Raw genomic sequence first — 6,855 nt, 5'->3', positions numbered from 1 at the left:
CTGATATTCCTAAATATTTCAAAAAAATGTGTCACATTTGCTTTGTAAACCTTTCTTTTGCCTTTCGTAGCCACATATTCCGTTTCCTTCCTGGTTTTTTTGTAGACCACTTCTCTCAGCTGATTCTAAAAAAAAATAAAATAAATGGTAATTTTTCTATCCTTTACAATTAACAATCAGAAGGAATATTATTTACAGATAATGATATGCATAATAATAATAGGTTTGTTCTAGCATCAGTTTGAAACCATCAGCGAATAGTGGACCAGCGCGAGTAGAGGGGATTGTACTGGTGACTGTATTATGTTCTTTTACTGACCAACTGTTTGCTGATGGTTTTTGACTAGTTTGACTGTTTGCTAGAACAAACCTAATAATAATGAATATTTTGTATTTTGACAATGACATCTGATGTGGAAGTCAAAACATTAATAAAATTATTTTTTCAACATGCGCGTCTTAAAATTGTACTTTTAATACTTATATCATAAATAACTATTAAAACTATCTTAAGAGGAAACAGTATCGATCAACAGGTAGCGAAAATGTGTTCCAAGATTGCGGCTGTAATTTTGAATATTTTTTCGAGATATTTGGCACACATATTCGTAATATAATAAAGAATGGCGGTACAGAGCCCAATTTGAAAAATATATTAATATGTGGAAATTACTCTGTAATTAAATACAATATAAAAAAAAACGAGCTTGTACCGCCATTAAGAAGAACAAAAAAATACACTTTCTTCAAATACATTTTTTATCCGATTTTGTGTTATTTTGGAACTACTAAAATTTTTTATTTCATTAGTAGTTCCAAAATTACACAAAATCTAGGCATCGGATAAAAAAGTTTATTTGAAGAAAGTGTATTTTTTTGTTCTTCTTAATGGCGGTACAGGCTCGTTTTTTAAATATTGTATAATTACAGAGTAATTTCCACATATTAATATATTTTTCAAATTGGGCTCTGTACCGCCATTCTTTATTATTTTACGAATACGTGTGCCAAATGCCTCGAAAAAATATTCAAAATTACAGTGACAATCTTGGAACACGTTTTGGCTACCTGTTTATCGCTACTGTATTACCTTAAAACATTGTAATTTGCTAAACCAGTATATTTTACTCTACTACTACTCTACTAGCTACCTCATTTTCCACTGTTTCTAAAGACTTGTTTACATGGGTAGAGTTTTGAGGAGAGTAGAGTAGCAGTAGTACTCTACCAAAAATGGCTTGATACCATTCACATGAGGAGAGTACAAGTATAGTACTGATGCTAGTATAGTGAAACCGATTTTTGTATTTTTAAACACTCTTGATTATAAGTGCACCTTAAATTCTTAATTTTTTGCTTAAGCTCGTTTACTCCAAAGCCCCCTTTGCCATTCTTTCGACGATTTCATCCTCCGCAGCTTGCTGCAAACTTTTATTTCTGTAGTATACACTACCTAAATTCCATAAACACTGGTATTCGCCGTATTATAGCTCTACAAGTTTTAAAGTTTCATCTTCGGTGAACTTCATTTTCACTATTTACACAAAACACAATTCCAGCCAGAATGACAGCGCCCCCATGTACTCTCCTACCTACTCTATTCTGCCATAATTGAGCGTGTTCCATGGGTAGAGTGTGCAGCTGAGTAGACATTTTGGCAGTAGTGGTGGTCATAGAGTAGTTACTTTGCCATAGGTTGCTAGTCACTCTACTTTAACTCCAACTATACACTCTACCAGCTATTCTACTGTGCTGAGCATTTTTACAGGTAGAGTTACTCTACTCTATCAAGTACTTGCATCATTACTCTACCCGTGTAAACAAGTCTTAAATCTACTGAATGAAAATCTACTTAATCTTAATCTACTCTTAATGAAAAATGTCTAAAATCATTTACCCACCTAGTATTATTGTAGAATTTAAGACAGTCCAGTGCCTTATAAATAATTTCAATATGAATATTTTTTCCTTTAATTCTCCTTTGATACCACTCCATTTTAGATTTTCTGGAACTTATTTCATTGTGTTAATAGCCCATATTTATTGAAGGAACCCAATCTGGAGATTGTTATTATCGATTAAGTCGGCTGGTTTTCCTATAAGATTAAAATGTTAACATCTTCAAAAATCGTTACTGTTGTAATTGTAACTTACCAGATATAAAATGATTACAGCAGACAGGACAGGAAAATTTTCATTTCGCTAGTAAAACCTGTACATTGTATTGCATTTAACCATTGTTGTCTCTCAGATACCTTATTTAGTTCAGTTTAAAAGTGAACTTTATCTTGACTTTATCACAATTACTTTGCATTTCACACTTCAAAACACAACACCAATGAAGCATATTATCTTTCTAAATTAATACTTCCAGAGAAAATGTTAAATTAATCTTTGTACAACACAAAATTACAAAGAAATACAACTAAAATTATCTAAAACTCATTAAGAACATATATAGAATAAGATTTATTTTTTACACCCAGTAGCCATATTGACATATTGATCATAGAAAAAAGTAGAAAAAAATAGAAATAGAAAAAAGTGTTGTGTGATTTGGTAGAATGCGATCTTACTCTTTAAAAAACATGTCACGTATTTCAGCGCCATCTCAGCACCTGGTTAAATGGAAGGATACTACAAATCTGGCCTCCACATAAGTGGTCTGTAGCTTCGACATGATAGGTGTGAAATTTTAAACGTTCTTGTTGTTGATTGGATAGGAAGAGTGGCGTAATCTAGCCTCCATGCTAGGTACACCATAGCCTCCATACGGTACTTCCAATATTTAATATTTTATTCAGGTGGAAAATAAAGGTGAAACACAAACAACTTTTGTTTCTTACTTATTTATTTATAAAATAATGTGACATTTTACATAGAAATATGAGTATTTAATTTGGACTAAATAAATGTTTACTTGTTGAACTTTTCTACCGTCTGCACACAACAGCTGAGCAGAGCCGTTAGACTAGACCTAACAACAAAACGCGAAATAAAGTGTGTATTTTAAAACTGTTGGATAAACAGTACCTACAATCAGAAAAACTTACCTTTAAAAAGGTACTCGATTACAAAATATCAAAAAACACGACTGAATATCAGCTTTTTGTGGTGACACAAACACATCACATAACCGACCATAGGGCTTTTCATCGATTGTCATTTGTTTCGAGCTACTGTCAAATATCGTATAATCCATACAAGTCGGAAAAATGAAAGAATACCCATGAACGAACATATAAAACACGCTGTATTTTCCTGTCACCGTGTCACAAAGAAAATTTTCCAGTGCAAGTACATGTAACAATTATTATTACATGTACTTGCGCTGGCCAATTTTTTGTGTGACACGGTGACAGGAAAATACAGCGTGTTTTATATGTTCGTTCATGGGTATTCTTTCATTTTTCTACTGTATATACTATTATATACACGGATTATACAACATATGACAGAAGCTCGAAACAAATGACTGTGAATGAAAAGCCCTATATAAAATAACTGAACGACAACGAACGAACGAACACTGAACACAGATTCACAGATAGCGCAGGATTTGTCAAAAGTCATGTTCCACCAATCACAAGGCCGACATCAGCGCCTCTGACTAAATGGAAGGAAAATAAATACGATTACATGTTTTTTATTAGAGTGAGCGGGGCATGATGATTTAATAGGGCTTTTCATTCACAGTCATTTGTTTCGAGCTTCTGTCATATTTCGTATAATCCGTGTATATGAATATTATACACGGATTATACAACATTTGACAGAAGCTCGAAACAAATGACAATCGATGAAAAGCCCTATTTTGACATGATATATTATGATCAGTAGAAACGATTATATTTAAATTTGGTAAATAGGGCTTTTCATCGATTGTCATTTGTTTCGAGCTTCTGTCATGTGTCACATAATATTAATATATCTACGTCATACATCTGTGGTTTGTATTATTGTATATACCAATAACGTATGTCGTAGATATATTAATATTATGTGACACATGACAGAAGCTCGAAACAAATGACTGTGAATGAAAAGTCCTATATAAAGGCCCCGTCTCACCATCAAATAATTGACAGTTATTTGATCAAACTTGACAGTCAAACTTGACTAGTGACACAAACTATACATACTAACTGTCACTTTGTGTCACTAACTGTCAAGTTTGATCAAATAACTGTCAATTATTTGATGGTGAGACGGGGCCTTAACTCCGCACGACCACGCAACTCGAAACACAAGTACGCAAACACGGTTGCGTGAAGCGTGGCTCGCAATCGTGAAATTTACGAGACTTGCTCGACCTGTAGATTCTTGTTAGTCGGACGTCCCCAGGAAAGTTCGGTCGGACGTCCTGGGCACGGATGATTTTTGTAACATCGGACGCTCTCGGTACGTACCGAGGATTTCCCAGGACCTGAAACGTACGTCCTCAGGACGTACGAATGTCCTAGTGGTACATCCCGGGTACGTCCCAGGGATGTACTTGTGCTGTTTGGGAAGGTATTTGTGTTCTTGTATAGTTCCATAATGAGTATATTTAGTTTCAAACTGAAATTGATCATTTTGAGTGCTACTTTATAAAGTAGTGTTTTTAAATGTATAATATGACTGACTAGGGTTTTTCAAAAAGTTAATCTGACAATCTACAGTAGTTGATTTCTTCATGGTGGCAAATTTTATAAAAAGCAGTGAAAGTTATTCTATTGGAGAAATGCGAGAAGGCAAATAAGTAGGTACCTATTATAAGTATTATTAATAAACACGTTTAAATTGTTTATAACAATAGTTTTTAGTTACTCTGACTTTTATTACTAAAAGTTTTGTTTATTTTTAAGTTATTTTTATTTTCTTTCTTCTTTGTTATGAATTTAAAATATTTATATATTATAGGTTTTAGTTTTGTTTATTTACAAAATATTACGACCAGAAGTACATATATTTGGAACATTTAATAACCAATAGACAACCAAATAACCAATATGTTACAATGTACAATGCAAAAGTACAGTTGCAAATAATGTTTCTATTTAAAAAAAAGTGTTGATTTTGCGTACCAGATACACACTTTAAAAATAACTCAAAAATTTACTTATATTTGGATAGAATAGGACGCAGATCTTATCGACAGTTTGATTAGTATAGCACAAGACTTTTGGAGTGTAAATATTTTCCCGCATCTATTTGGATCTGATAATTATTAAAAATAAATGGAATAAAAATTTGATAAAATAAAGTTTCATCCATAAAATATTTTTTATTGAAGTTATACTTCTTTACCGGCGATAGAGGGTGATTTTTTTATATGTTAAAACCTATCAGCCCGGCGCATGCGCATTATAACTTTGTTCTGATTGGATGTTCAAATGACATGTCAAAAATTATCCGATATGGCAGCTGTGGTTTGGAGGTAAAGGTAAACAAATGTATAATATATTAGTTTTATTGTTGTGAGGACAGAAACAAAAAAGTTTATAATATTGTAGTGACTTTTAAATAGTTTTTAAAAGCAACAGGTACGTAATAATTGTTAATGTATCATGGGTATAAACCTACCTATTTGATCTGCCAAAATACATAGTATGTAATACTTTTATTTATATAATTTGATTACCATCAAAATTTCTATCAATATTCACCTAATATATTGTTTATTTACTCTATGTTTTGTTGTATTTTTTCAATTCTAAATCATTTCAATTCAAAATTAAAATAATTTGATCAATTTTCAAAATATCAAAATATCACAAGTTTAATCCGTTTAGTTAGTCGATCTTCGTAAATAATGACACATACTGTCCGTGGCTAAGCGGAGAAAGCGAATGAATTCCAATACCAACCGCTCTTATCAGCGGTGGTTCGAGTCCCAATAGAAACTTTCTTTTTTGTTTTTTTTTATACATTTTATGATTGTAAGTATATTTATTATATAATTGTATTTTCAGAAAATACGTATTTAGTTAAAAAATTTTTCGATAATTAATGTTCAGACATCATTTGTGGCTTGTTTAATGTGTTTGTGTGTGTTTTATTCTTTTATTATTTTAATTTTTGGCACTGTTCTAATAAAAATGTTTGAGAAGTAGTAAGTATAAATTAGTTAAATATTTAAACAAAATATAAATAAAAAGTATATTAATTTCGTTTAAATCATATAATAGATAGAAGTATAACTTCTTGCGTGCGTACAAAGTACACACACATTCTTTTTTCTTTATGTGAGAATGAAATTCATATTTTAAACTAAATATAGGTATATTTATATATTATAATAAAACATTCTTTCTTATTCTTTTTATAAGTAATTTTTTAGTAGTATCTATGTACTTACATTTTTTTTTAAAATATGATATTAATGTAGGTATTTAATTTTGTTCAAACTTTATAATATAATTTGGCATTTGAGATACCTATGTTGTAAAATAAAAATGTCCTAAATTAGAAATAATATTATGAATGCATGAAAATCTTTACAAGATATTATCTGCAGAGTGCACGTCTGGCACTAGGCAGTAGCCAAACGAGAACAGTGGTAAATATCATGGTTGGTGACGTCAGACCCAAGCGCGCGCTTTTAAAGTTGTTTGAAACGGTAATTTCGGGCGCGGAATTATAATCAGTTGTACGTACACTACTTATTAATTATTGTTAAGAGTAATATTTTGAATTTATCATTTTTAAACATAAACTAACAATTTTATGCAAAAATATTTTTATGTGCAAGTTCCCTATTTAATATGGATTTAGTATCATTTACAACGAAAAAATTATTTTATTTTAAACTATTTTTTAGAAAGATTTCTGAGGAAATTCTTCCTCAAGGCAGCCCTGGCATCTTTCGACAGA

The 6,855-nt window shown here is 31.3% G+C and overlaps 1 long non-coding RNA gene across 1 annotated transcript; it reads right to left on the bottom strand.

Moving 5' to 3' along the window:
• LOC126890022 (uncharacterized) lies at positions 1 to 2,429 on the bottom strand. The gene is made up of 3 exons (XR_007700255.1): positions 2,155 to 2,429; positions 1,902 to 2,096; positions 1 to 125 (listed from the first exon to the last, which is right to left on the bottom strand). It is a non-coding gene; the product is annotated as an uncharacterized LOC126890022 (long non-coding RNA).
• Between the last annotated feature and the right edge of the window lie 4,426 nt (positions 2,430 to 6,855).

The sequence above is a fragment of the Diabrotica virgifera genome, chromosome 8 (assembly GCF_917563875.1).
Source record: "Diabrotica virgifera virgifera chromosome 8, PGI_DIABVI_V3a".
In the NCBI taxonomy this organism is placed as follows: Eukaryota; Metazoa; Arthropoda; class Insecta; order Coleoptera; family Chrysomelidae; genus Diabrotica; species Diabrotica virgifera.
The sequence above is the reverse complement of the archived record's forward strand: the minus strand, read 5'-3'. Positions and strand labels throughout refer to the sequence as shown.